General features: G+C 38.6%; 1 pseudogene; it reads left to right on the top strand.

Annotated features, from left to right (window-relative positions):
- The window catches only part of LOC103730935, a 28891-nt pseudogene extending 23120 nt beyond the window's left edge, over nucleotides 1–5771 (top strand).
- The last annotated feature ends 7729 nt before the right edge of the window (nucleotides 5772–13500 follow it).

Raw genomic sequence — 13500 nt, 5'->3', positions numbered from 1 at the left:
AACATAGGCTCCTAAAGTGCCTGCAACAAACGTCAATATTTTAATTAGAAACATAAAATGTTGGAAATGTCATTTCCTCTGCAAACTATGGTTTCATTTTGCAAAAACCAAATGTTTCTCTCTGTTTTTATTTGTTTCTCACATCAAGGCTCTTTATCAGAGTCTTCGATGTATCATTATATAGAATGTTTGAACAAATGAGGCAACTGCTTCAAAAACATGCCCATGAGAATCATGGGTGAAGAAGTTTTTGAATTTGGGAATGGCTTTTGGAAACCACTTTTCACTTCCATCACAGCTGGCCATCTTCTAAAGTCATAGTTGCGCACAGGCTTGCAACCAAGCACATCAACTTTCGAGCTATGTGCGTCATATTTTAAGGTGCCACCACCACGAGTGTGTTCTGTCTACAAAGTAATGTGTCTCCTACGTCTATTGAAATGTATTATTTATTTCTGCTTCCTGCCACATCCTTAATTTTCTCAAAACTATAATAATCATTTCTATGCATAACCATAAAAAAGGATACCTGGTTACGTACAATAGAATCAACAAATATAAGACATCTATGTGCAGCCTGGAGAGATCCAATAACACACAGGGATACATCCTTATAAGGAGCTGCAGGGCTGTGTTTGAGCCTGGTGATTTGAGTGTTGAATGACAGCACATGTAGAAACCCAAATCTTGCTTCATCTGTTCCTTTAGAATACTCTCCAAACTTTAAGTAGAAGGGAAAAAGTTTGGAGGACTGGAGTTATTTTGTAAAGAGGAGATGAGTATGAGTGACATTAATTGATCTCAAGGAAATTGGCAATGTAAGTAATTTCTGCTTCCATTGAGGAGATGGTGCCTATCATAAAATTTGTCACCCAAACGGGTACTTTTGAAAGCGAATGCAACCTATTAATAATTAAACGTGAAAAGGTATGAATTATAAGATGTATAGTCACCCCAGGAACCATTCCTTCACTCACTAATTCAACAAGCGTTCTGCTAAATAGTTGGGTAAAAGAAAAGAAAAAGGACTATACTGCCCTGTCCTCAAAAAGATCAAGGGCATGTGGGTGGAATACATGCATTTTATTAGAAACTAACATAAAGCTCTTCTAGGGAGCACAAAGGCAAGATTCTTATCTCAGACCATGAACTGGGGCTGTGAAAGCAACAAACAGACTGGAACTCTCAGCCTATTTGACAGCTGGAGAAACCAAGACTTAGACTCTCCAACAGGCTAATAACAGAACCGAGACCAAAGTGGACAGAGTCTGAAAATTCCTGAGATTTACTTTACATTTGTATGAAAACAAAGGACAGCATTATTTAATTTTGGGGGTGGAGGGAATAGTAACTTTTGACCTGTTCTTTGGAAGCTTAGCGATACTGAGAGGTTTTGTTTGTTTGTTTGCTTTTATGTTTTTGGACAATTCTTTAAGATAAGAATTTCCCAGTGAGTTGGATTGTCTGACCACAGGAATTGCAGTTTGCATACTGCATAAGCTGGGATAGCAGAGACTTTTACGTATCACATTCTAAGTGAAATTTCACGACATCTTTGCACAGCAGAAGCAGATGCGACCATGCGTACTTACATGAAGCTATTAAGAAAATAGTTCTCATAAGATCCTTTATCCTTTCACAGAAGCATTCTCACTAGTAGGATGCTATTCCTAAACTCTGGGTTGAGGCTCTACAGCTACACCCCTGTATTCACTCAAGCACAAATAAAGTTGTGAAGTTTCGCCTTCACAATCTTGCCAGAGCAACCTATTTCATCCTTCATTTAGGTAACTCCTTCTTCAAATCGGGTCATAAGGTGACCACTAAATTGATCGAACAAACACTGAAAGCTGCTTTTAGTATCATTCTTATTTTATGTTTATGTAAAACCTTAGCTCTTTAAAATGTTTATGAGTTCAGCGTATTTATTTTAGAAATAACGATTTCAAGACAGGAAATGCTCATTATAATAAAAGTAATGAACTGTGGTTCCTTTGAGGCGGAAAGTGAAGCACTTGGAAAACAAGAGAATGCTCCATATTCACTGATTGACAGGTGGATATCACATTAGATGGAGATGATAAGAGATTTAGTGGACTGGAGAATAACTTCTTTTTGACGGTGCCCTGACCCTTGACCTGTGGCCTGACTCTTGTTAGCTTCACTAACACAGGGTAATTGTCACAGGTGTAGGATAAAAGGAGCTCTACACAATCTACCGACAGAGGAGGTTTATTTCTTTTGATGAACACTAATGTTCTGTTGAGATTAAACTATGAGTTTGGACCTTCTCTGACCCCTAAGGACAAGACAGTTCACCCAATAGAAAAGAATGTTCCGAATACAGAGAACTTTCTTCAGTGTTCGGCTTGAAAAATCACTATTGTAACAGGTAAAGCACATGAAACAGTCCAAAGTTCCAGCAGATATGTGACTTACCACCCTGAAAGCATGTTGCACATGTAATTGTGACACAGATCTAAAAGAGAATCCATTATTCATAGTGGGCTCCCAAATTTTTATAATTATTAGTAAACTCTCATCCTGTGGTTCTCTTGAGTGTATCCTTTTCTGAAATGATCCTTCTGTTTTGGTGGCTAATCACCATCCACAATAGAAATCAGTTCTTTGAGTTTTCCTTGAATAGTCTAAAAGCTTTGAAAGTACTTAGAGATGACATCATAACAATTATGAGTGCACATGAAAGTGAATGTCCCTCCTGTAAGAATAATACATTGTATGTTCCCTTCTCAGCGGGAAAATTTAAAAAAACAGTGGCACCCAATAAATTACACACATCCATGTTATAGTAAAAGAATATTAGATGGGAAAAACAAATGATTGCAATGTTCATTCATGTGAAGTCAGTGCAGTCCTACAGCTGTGACGTAAAAGGAAGCTGAAAAGTAATGAAAAGAAAACGACTTCCCAATTCATTAAAAAGCAGCTAAAGCATCACCTGGCAGTGTTTTCGAAACGTTTAACCTTGAAGGACGTGGAGTCAAGGTTTTAAATTTACTATACTACTGTGGTGTAGATTCAAATGTTAGCCTAGCACAGATTTCCGGGATTTTATTCAAACCTACATACAAAACAAACTTTACTGTCCAACTTACTAAGGGTTCTCATTCAGGTGATAGGTCTTGCTGTCTGGCATTTTTGTTTTTTTCTTAGCCAATACACTTGCTGATGACTCAGAATCAGTGTATATTAGTTTAGGATAAGGAGCCAAGGAAAATACAAGAGTTATGTTTATCTTAAAGTGATCTTGGAGGTAAGCTACTTCAGTTGGTTTAGTAAAGGTGTAACCAAACCTATGTGTTTCCAAAATATCACACTTTCTTTTTATTCAATTGTGAAAATAAGGGATTACGCTCACGCCATGCAGGCTTGCTGTAGTAATGGCCTCTTCCCAGACTTCCATCTTTTCAACTGTGATGAGATCATCAGGTAACGGGTAGGATATGAGGCTCAGCCTGTTGTGTTGTTAGCACATTAAAAAAAGAAATTGCTGGGATAATGAACAACTACCTATTTGTCTGTGGGATGCATTCATTATGGCTCTCTACAAATTGGAGGTCTCCAAAATCTGTGCAATAAAATTTACTCTTTGTTTAGGAAGTTCCCCCTTGGATTTGGGGAAAATTCTGGTTTTCTGTGTCTATTGTAATTGTGACAGGCAGTTGACACGTCTCATAGTCTAAATGTAGTGGCAAGCAGGGGGTGGTACAATGACGAAAAAACTGCCATTCATTCGTGTGCAAAGGAAAGGTGTTTCTTAGCATATCCCAACCTATGTTCAGACTAGAGTTGGGTCTTGGGGGTTGAAGGTCAAATCTGTGAGGTCAAAGCTATTTCTTGTCAATCTTTGTTCACTAATGACACATGAATTGGAAATTAGAACAAAGTAAGTAAAACGAATAGCCAGAAGGTGAGTGTCTGTTTCATTACTCAGAAGAGCTGGGAAATCTGGCCAATTGTTGCCCTATGTGGCTTGAATGACAGTTGTTAAGTTGAAAAGGGACAGTGTGATGGGAATGCCACTTTAAATCTCAATTACCTCCTCCACTCCAATCAGCTTGGTGGAGCTTTAATGAAGTGCAATTCTCTGTCCTTTCCGCGTACTTCTATCTCTAGAATAAGCCTCACATTCAAGTTTGACAGCAGTACAATCAGTTTTCCATTCATCACTGGCCCTGTTTTAACCCTGCTGAAAAAGGCCCTAATGTACGTGGCAGTGATGGTAATTAGGCAGAAAAGTAATATTAGAAACAGACAAAAGCCCAAGTCTTTTAGCATTACAGGTGTTTTTTTTTTTTTTTTTTCCTGTTTGTGTGTATTGCCTGTGTGTAGGTAAGTGCACCTGTGTCGTGCAGTGCCTGCAGAGGACAGAAGAGGCTGTTGGATCAGGGGTTTTTTTTTTTTTTTTTCCTGTTCTAGACATAAAGGAATCGGCAGTGTTGTTAAGTTCCCTTCTTCAGTCCTTCTCTTAAGCTGAAAGTCCAACGATTTCAAGATTCAATTAATTAGAGACATGGAGAGCCAAAGAACAAGGTAAAAGCTAAGTTCTTTCTAACTGAAGACACACTTAGTAATTGGCCCCTTATTAAAATGGATATCTTCTGGGTGTATGTTTAATAAGGTTGATAAAAACTCGTCACTTCCTCATTAGGTTGGCACATGAATACACTCTGTCTGTAGAAAAGAAATCTTATGGAGAACAAACAGGAAAATATCAATCTGTTAAATATAGGAACGTAAAACATAAAAAGTGAAAAGCCTGGGAACTATAACTTTGCAGGGATGGGGGGATGTTAAGTGCACTCGTGTGTGTGTGTGTGTGTGTGTGTGTGTGTGTGCGTGCGCGTGCGCACGTGCACGTGGGCGTGTGTGTGTGTGTGTGTGTGTGTGTGTGTGTGTGTAAGCTGAGAATGGTTTTTAAAGACAAGTCTTGGCTCTTTACTCGGTTAATTGTAGATACAAAATATTTAAGCATTTAAGTTTTATAACCTGGATCAATAATGTTTACTATAATTTTTTAATGAATGCATAAAGATGGATGACGTACTTAATGGCTTTTCATGGGAAAACAAGTGCAAAATTTCTAAATCTATACCTTTGTATCGGCATGTATAAGCGTCTGTGTAATTATCACACTGCCTCTTTACAGAGGAAAGCCACTTATATATGTGTATGTATACATGTGTATTGTTTACTTAAATATATTTGCAAATATGCCCATAAGGTGTGTGGAAGTTTAAAAAAGATAAAAGTTGGTGAATTTTCGTGCATGCATCAATTGTCACATGTGCTTTCCTAACGGTTCTTTTTATGCCAATTTTTGAAAAATGTCACAAGGTTGGGGTGGGTTTTTTTGTTGTTTTGTTTTGTTTTGTTTCATAGATTCACAGGAACATGTGGCATTGGTGTAAGGGTCTTGTTTAAGAGAACAGAGTCTTGGAGGGGAGGGGAAAAACAGATGCAGCAATTAGGCAGCTCTTGCTGCTCATTGGGGAGGTGGCACAAGTGGGTGATAGTGGCTTTCACCTCTCACACTCCCTTCTCTCCTGCCTGATTCCTAGAACAATCCCTGTCAGAAACACTCTTTGAAAAAGGCTGCATTAGACAATGGCTCTTCACCCTTATTTTACGCTTTAAGTAGTGGAGGAGAATGCTGTGAGGGGTTGGAAACAAGGCGTAATCTGAGAAAGACGCGCAGGCATTGTTATAACTGTGAAAACCAGAAGAGCCCCTTTCAGAGCCGTGACTGAAAGTGCTCGGAAGACCTTTAGTCCTTTGCACTCTCCCAATCACCAATTAGACAAACATTAACATCAATTAAGCTGTTATACGGCACAGGTTCCATATAATTACCTTAATGGGTTGACGCTTTCTTTAGCAGCGATTTCTTAAACAAACTTCATCTTTTGTGCAACAGGCTAAGAAAATTTTCAGCAGGGAGCATTTGCTTTGTCAAGTTTTCTAAAGAGACAGCTGAATTGTTCTATTTAACAACAAACACCTTCAGTAAGGACCCTCGTCTTATCCGCGTTCCCACCACATTTGACTACTAGGCTCAAAGCTTATTAACCATGGGAGACAAAAAAACGGACTGGCCAGGGGAGCCCAGACACATGCAGGGCGGGCAGTACACAAAGGACCAGTGGGTCTGGCACCGGTTTGCAAGCAGACCCTTGGAGAAAGCACCAATTGAATTAGTGCCTAGTTAGCATCCAAAGCACCAGATCCGTCCTCAGCAAAAGCACAAAGAAAATGAAATAGAAAAACAGGATCTTGCTCATAAAACAAGACAAATCTGTCTAATTTATTTTGTACCAGTAAGTGCTAATTAAATGCAAGGTCCTCAGATTCTTTCTGTTCCTGCCTCACCTAATTCGCTTAGAATCCCGACAATGCCAGTCTGATTTTTTCCCCCTGTTTAACAAACATTCATTTGAAATGTACTCAAATACAGCTATAAAAATACAACCCTTATACCACTTCTATTTTTACTTCATATAAAGTCCATGTGTTTTCATTCTGTTGTGAAATTATTTGGTGGTGGGGGGAAGTTCTTGGCAGAAACAAGTCCTTAAGCATCCTTGCGTATCATAAGGAATAAACAACTTGAGATGCATATAATGAACTATAATTGTCCCCCAGCACGAAGGTTGGAATAACGTATGCAATCAAAATTCACAGCGATTCATTAAAAGTCAGAAGCCTCACTCTTTTATCTGTGGTTTTAAAAGCAGGATATGGATTTAAAAATTAAATAAAAATATACAGTTTACACTAAATACTTATGTTAAACTTGCCTTTAAAATCTTTCTCTGCCTCATATTTTCACAGCTCATTTCCATGTACGTGACTAGAACAATATTCTTGGGAACAGCCAATTCATTTTACATCTTTAAGGTCAGTGGTTGGGCTCCAAAGACTCTAACTGTTGGCTCCATTTAGCTCTGGCCTTTTGAACTCTTATCACCTCTTTGGGGCAAAAGCTTGGGCTGGGAAATTAAAAGATGATGGTGAACTTATGTACGGAAGTTAACCTCAGAAACTGTCATTCATTTCCATCCATGGAAACTAATTCTATACATAGAAAATAATTCTCAACTCTATTGTCAAATATCCACATTGAACCACTAGTATATATTAGGGATCGATTTACTTACAACATCTAGTTGATAATTTATTACCTCAGTGCTTTATGATCACAAAATAAAATTAAGGTGATTTTTTTTCCTCAAACTTCTTCCAGTAAATTGAATATCCAATGTTACGATATTCTTTCGTAATTATTCTTCTTACTATTTTTTTTCTTCGTTTCCAAAATGACTTGGCATAAAAAATGCACTTTGAGTTTTTCTGAACTATGGTATTGGTCTCCCATGTCATTGCTTTTAAAATAAGACTACATTGGTCATATTTGTATTCTTCATTTCTGTCTACCTTAGCAAATAGAGCCATAAATGTGAATATAGCAACCAAACGGCAGAAGTCTAGGAGTTTCCATTACTGAATATTCTGGAATTCAGTCGGTCGTGATACAGTGAGAAAGTGCAAAGTATGTATATATAGGTACGTATATATGTATATGTGTATATATATATGACATTTTCAAAGATGAGAATTTGTAGTTGCAAAAAATATTTCTTCATAAAACACTACCTGAGAATTGCAAAAATCTATATCCTTCTTAGAAACTTTACATACGGCAGATATAAATAGGTGAAATAAGGAGGAACCACGTCAGCAACCAGAGTCCCTTTTGTAACCACACAGAGAATATATGTGGGATCTGAGATACCTTTCTCAAATTTTCATGCTAGGAACGAATCTGTAATGTATGAATGGATTTTTTTTCCCCATTCAGCACACCAGGCAAAGATCTGAATAATGTTCACATTTTGACACCCATATCAAACTGAAAACACCTCAATCAACTGTTGGATAGATTTGGCATAATTATTGATATACTTTGCAGGATTTAAAGAGCGAGGATTCAGTGCTCACATACCACATTTGAAATGAACACAACTTATCAAGTGGAGTTCTGACATGTGTGACTCTTAGTATCATTTTGGAAGTGAAATAACCTGTCAGATTTTAAAATGTGTTAACAACTGGATGGTTAAATGGCAGGGACATGAGGGGAGGACATGGGCTTGCTTTGAGATCTTTTCTTGAGTAGAGGCTCTGCCTGCCAGCCTAGTAGTAAATTGCAACAAAAGTTTTCCCCCAGGGTTCTGAACAAAAATCCCGTAGCAGAATAAATGAGCTACTATACAACAGATCACCCCAACTAGCATCTGCAATCTTCCTTACAAGAGCCATTTGTTGATGTCTTTCCAAATACATTTGGAGTGACAAATGATATATTTCATCTTTGAAGAGTACTAATAACCAACCATTCATTCTTTCAACAAATGTTTAAAATTCTGCTATATGCCTGGCATTGTTTTCTAAGTGTATTACCAAAGTCAGATAGCAAAAAGTGCCTAGCACCCTCTTGCTGGAGATGTTTTCATTTTAAATGAGTCAAGACAGTTTATGTAGAAGGCCTAGACAAGAAAAAAAGAAAAAAGAAAAAAGAAAGCCACCACAAGGTTAGTCTCAGATACGTTATAACTCGTCACCCTAGTTAATTTCTGACTGGTGGTGGAGACTTAGGAGATGATTTGACTATTAAGATGCTGCTTGTTGTTTTTCCTATATCCCCACCCAGCTGAGTTTCCGCACTCAAAACTGTTCAGGGAAAGAGACCATTGGTTGCACCAGTGTCAAAACCATTCATAAAAGTGATTATTTTAAGGACCTTTAGCACCTATTTGGTTCCAAACTATGATTTCCTTATTTGTTCTATTTCAACCCTTGTGAAAGTCAAGTGGGTGGTGTACAGTGGAGACCAGGGGAAACGGTTGGGATTGGTGCACAGCTCGTTTGCTTTTGAAATTAAAGTTTGGTTTTGTAGGGTGTTTTGTGTGTGTGTGTGTGTGTGTGTGTGTGTGTGTGTGTGTGTGTGTGTACAGATATGCACGGGTACATGCATACTAGATTTTTGAATACATTGAATCCTCCAAAATAAAGATTAGAAATTTTCGCTCCTCAAGGATAAAATAATGGATTTGTTAACAATGACACTTACATCAGGTAGAATTTCTTTTAGGAACAGTGGATTGGCTTTAGCTGCTTTATTGCTGAGCATCTCCAAAGCCAGACAATGACCCTGTGTGCCACAGGAAGAGGCAAGAAAGTAGCAAACTACTTAAGAAATGTAAGTGTGCTTGATAATTCCCAGAAGTAATGGGAAATACATGCTTTGTGTTATCAGTGCACACACTTAACCATCTCCTGCTTCCTGTGGAAAATCTGAGAGACAGTCGTGGCCATTCCTTCATGCTAAAAACTGGTGTTTCAGTCCAACAATAAAAGCTCCTAATTGTGTTGCTTCAAATAACTCAACGGTCATCATATGCAGTTGATCTATGAGTGAGGCCTGGAGGTGCTCACCTGAGACGTAAGATTCCACTACACAAGAGATCTTGATTTTTGAAGATCTATGTGTACATTCCAGCCCTCTCTATATCCACACCCAAACTACTTAGGTAATCTCTCTGTAGTGTTACTATAACAATGTTTAACCAGCGATGCACACACACACACACACACACACACACACACACACACACACTTACATTGGCAACTGCCAATAGGTCATGTTACTACTAGTATTTGGAAGTGTGGACATATTTCTAGCACTTTCTTTTTTGGGGACGAGGTCTCATGGTATAGCCCTGGCTGGCTTGAAACTCAGAGATTTACCCGACTCTGCTTCCCAAATGCTGGGATTACAGTTATGTGCCACATGCCCAGCTGCTAGCACTTTAAACATTGTGAATATTGCTGGGTGTGGTGGTACGTGCACTTAGTTCCAGCACTCAGGAGGCAGAGGAAGGTGGATCTCTGTGAGTTCGCAGCCAGCCTGGTCTATATAGTGAGTTCCAGACCAGCTGGGGCTTCAGGGAGACCTTGTCTCAAAAAGACCAAAAAATATTGTGAATATATATATAGATATATATATATATATATATGTGTATGAAAGTGGAAATCTTAAAACCTCTTAGAAGGAAGTAAACCTTTGAAACCAGAGTATAGAGGATTAAATGAGAAATCAGGCATTAACGTAATACATTAAAGTAATACAGAAAACCCGACCCCATTGATAATTCTTTCACAGTGTTTCATAGTTCAAATTGGTAGTAAAGACAAGATTCTTATTGATGATATTTTTAAAACTGATGAACTTACTTAAATGTATAGATCATTTCTATTATCTGTATTTTTATTTTATGTGTATGAGTGTGCTGCCTGTATGTATGTAAGTGCACCTGTGTTGTGCGATGTCTACGGAGATCAGAAGAGGGCATTGAGTTCCTCTGGAACTGGAGCTATGGGCGGTTGTTAGGCTCTATGTGGGTGCTGGGAATTGAACCTGGGTCCTCTGAAAGAGCAGCCAGTCCTCTTAACTGCTGAGCCGTCTTTCTAGCCTTATACTTCCAGTTTTAACCTTAGTTTTTTTATGTTCAGTTTCCAATTTTGTTCTTTCTAATCTGAGTAAGAATCTGAGTAATGAAGGCTTAGGGACTCTTAGCTTTGGAGATGCTTGCAAACCCCACTTCATCACTCTAATGTGAGATCTGAAGCCCAACAGCACTGATGGAAATTCTTTGGTAGTCATCCCTAGAAGGTTTCTTATTTTATTTCTAAAGCAAACATGGTTTTGCTCTACAATGGAGAACTGCGGTGTGTCATCTACCCTGGCATCCTACGTGCTAAAAAATCTTCATAATCCAATTCTTCACAAGACTATGTATAAACTTGGGCTTTGGATGTCTGGAGGTCAGCAGAGTTCATCTTAGTGAGTTCCTACTCGGTTAACCTGGTATGCCGGTCAGCCACTCTGTTGTGTGTGATCTTTATAATGGTTCAGCTGGGTTAAAACACTATTTCCGCCTCATGCATCCCAGTCTATAGCAGAGGCCAAAGCCTTTCATTCAAGCCCCGGGAAAGTTTCCTTCTTTTTCACAGGTGGTGGTGTAAACAGGGAAGATTAGGGTGTAGCACAGGCCGCGTCCTTCCGCGCTACCCCTCCTCCATGCTCCATGACAAAGGAGTGGTGGAAGTGAGGGGTATTAGTGCCAGAGGATATGGCGCAGTAGACGATGAGCAGGAAAGAGGAAACAATATCAGGCAAAGTGGGATGAGAAAGTATTGGAAAATGTAGTCGGGGGAAAAATAGCTACAATGAAGAAGAAGCCCCTGGCCTCTACAGACACATCTTGTTTGTTTTGCTTTGGATAAGGTGTGAGGACAAAACAGCAGTGGGTCAGTTAGAGGAATTCTAGATCTGCCAAAGGAGGGGTGAGGGTGGAAATCTCTCCTTCAAAAGCACCCCGTCTGCTTTATTTTGGTGGGGTGGCTCAGGAAGGGCGCACGACATGGTCACGTGACTTGTTCGACGCGCATCGTTTGAGTTAAATATTAATTACGTGTGGCTTTGGGTGTGTTACAGAATTAGCAAATGAGTCGTTCCCTAAGAGTATTCATCTAGGTTTTGTAACACTTTGCCCACCTTAATTTTAGAATATTACATGCGAGGAGAAAAATTGCCTTCTTTTTAGTGCACTCATTAAAACCCCTCTCTAATGCTGGGCTCTAGAGCTCCGCAGGCAGCTCCTCCTGTCATCCGCACATCAGCACTTTGAATGGAATTCTGAAAATTACAAGACCGCACAAGCACACAATGGAATTGATCAGTCTTTCCATATACTAAATGTACCCTCATTTGAAGCTTGCATATTACCGTTAATATAGCCCTTCTTTCAGTTGAATTTATTGAACTTATTACAAGTACGAGATGAAAATTAGAAAGTTCCTACAAGGTTGCAGAGCTTTCTGTGCATTGCTTATGAGAAAGAGGAGAACCTTTTGCTATTTTTTTATATGAAATTTAGTGAACTGAGCTAATGTTCTGCGAAGTAAAACAAACTGTTCATTATTTACACACGCAAGTATGAAATGGAATATTCATGTTCACAGTGAATCCAGAGACATAATGGAGGGCTCTTAATTCCCATGTTTAAAGTAACTAGATCTCAGCATGATTTACTCACAAAATGTATGACATTTAGAGAGGCCCAGAGGCCATGCTCATCTGTCTTTCTGGAACAACCATATTAAAAATTTGCAAAGGACTCTCACCCCTAGGGTTATTTGAACCTGATGAAGAGCTTACTTTTTTCAATACCCTTTTCAGCTTTATGATTATACCCATTGGGGAGGAGGCTTATGTTCTCTATAGTATGTCCAACGGCAGTTAAGCAGAGATACTCACTGTTCATTTCCAATCCACAGGAAACCCTCAGGGATGATCCTGTACATCATTGCTGCTGAAGTAGAAGGGGACACTCAGTTTACAGCTTTTTTTCCATACTTATGCACATGAACACAGTTGTTCAGTGGGCTATCACTTTCTGATTTGAGTATGTGGACCTTGAAGACATTTACGTTGGTATTAAGACCTTGAGTAAAGACTTCTTCTTATAGAGGAGCTGGCACTAAAATAGTCACATAAATTAATGCACTTCCATCTGCTTCTCTAGATTTGGGTGTTTCTTCCTTCGTCAACTCATTAATCTCCTACTTAATATCACACTTAAGCCAAAATCTAATTATGAGAGTCCAGAACCATGGTATAATATTATGGAGACAAGTGAGCATGTATTCCTTAATGTCCCATGGATCGTTTTAAAGGCTTATATAACTTAGAGTCACCATTTTGAATATTGTTGGTAAAATTATGGAAAGCAGTTCTAGGATCAAAACACAGTAACACATTAGTGTCAGAGTAAAATGTGAGTCTGTAACTATAATTAGTATTCTCCATCTCAATAGCTGTGGCCATTATATAGTTTAATTCAATTACTCTTGATTAGAGTTAAACCACTGAGGTATCAGTTAACATAATTTATAGCAATTTACAACAAATGGACTTATTAAAGATATGTAGTAAGAAATATTTCATTTAACACATTTAGATTAGCTTACTTTTAGAACTTAAAGTTCAAAATTTACCCTGGCAACACACACAGGCACACACACACACACACACACACACACACACACACACATACACACACATACACACACACGCCCTGTGGTTAGTTTATTCCTTGCTACTTTAACAATCAGTTAGTGCTTTGGTGAAAGCCTAAAGCTTAATCCATTAAGAGCCATTCAGGGCAAAACAAACAAACAAAGCTTTAACCACTTCAGTGACACCAGTGCAGAATGAAAAAGCAGCCTTCGGAGAGAATCCTACCAATTTTAGGATCAATAGCCTCACTGGGTGTGTGCTGGGAGCCTTCAGAGAATAAAGCAAAATGCAAACCTGTCAGGGAAAGATAATTCGAAACATTTCCTTTTAGGAATCTC

Source organism: Nannospalax galili, unplaced genomic scaffold (genome assembly GCF_000622305.1).
Source record: "Nannospalax galili isolate Female #2095 unplaced genomic scaffold, S.galili_v1.0 scaffold554, whole genome shotgun sequence".
In the NCBI taxonomy this organism is placed as follows: Eukaryota; Metazoa; Chordata; class Mammalia; order Rodentia; family Spalacidae; genus Nannospalax; species Nannospalax galili.
This window is presented reverse-complemented; position numbering and strand designations above follow the sequence as displayed.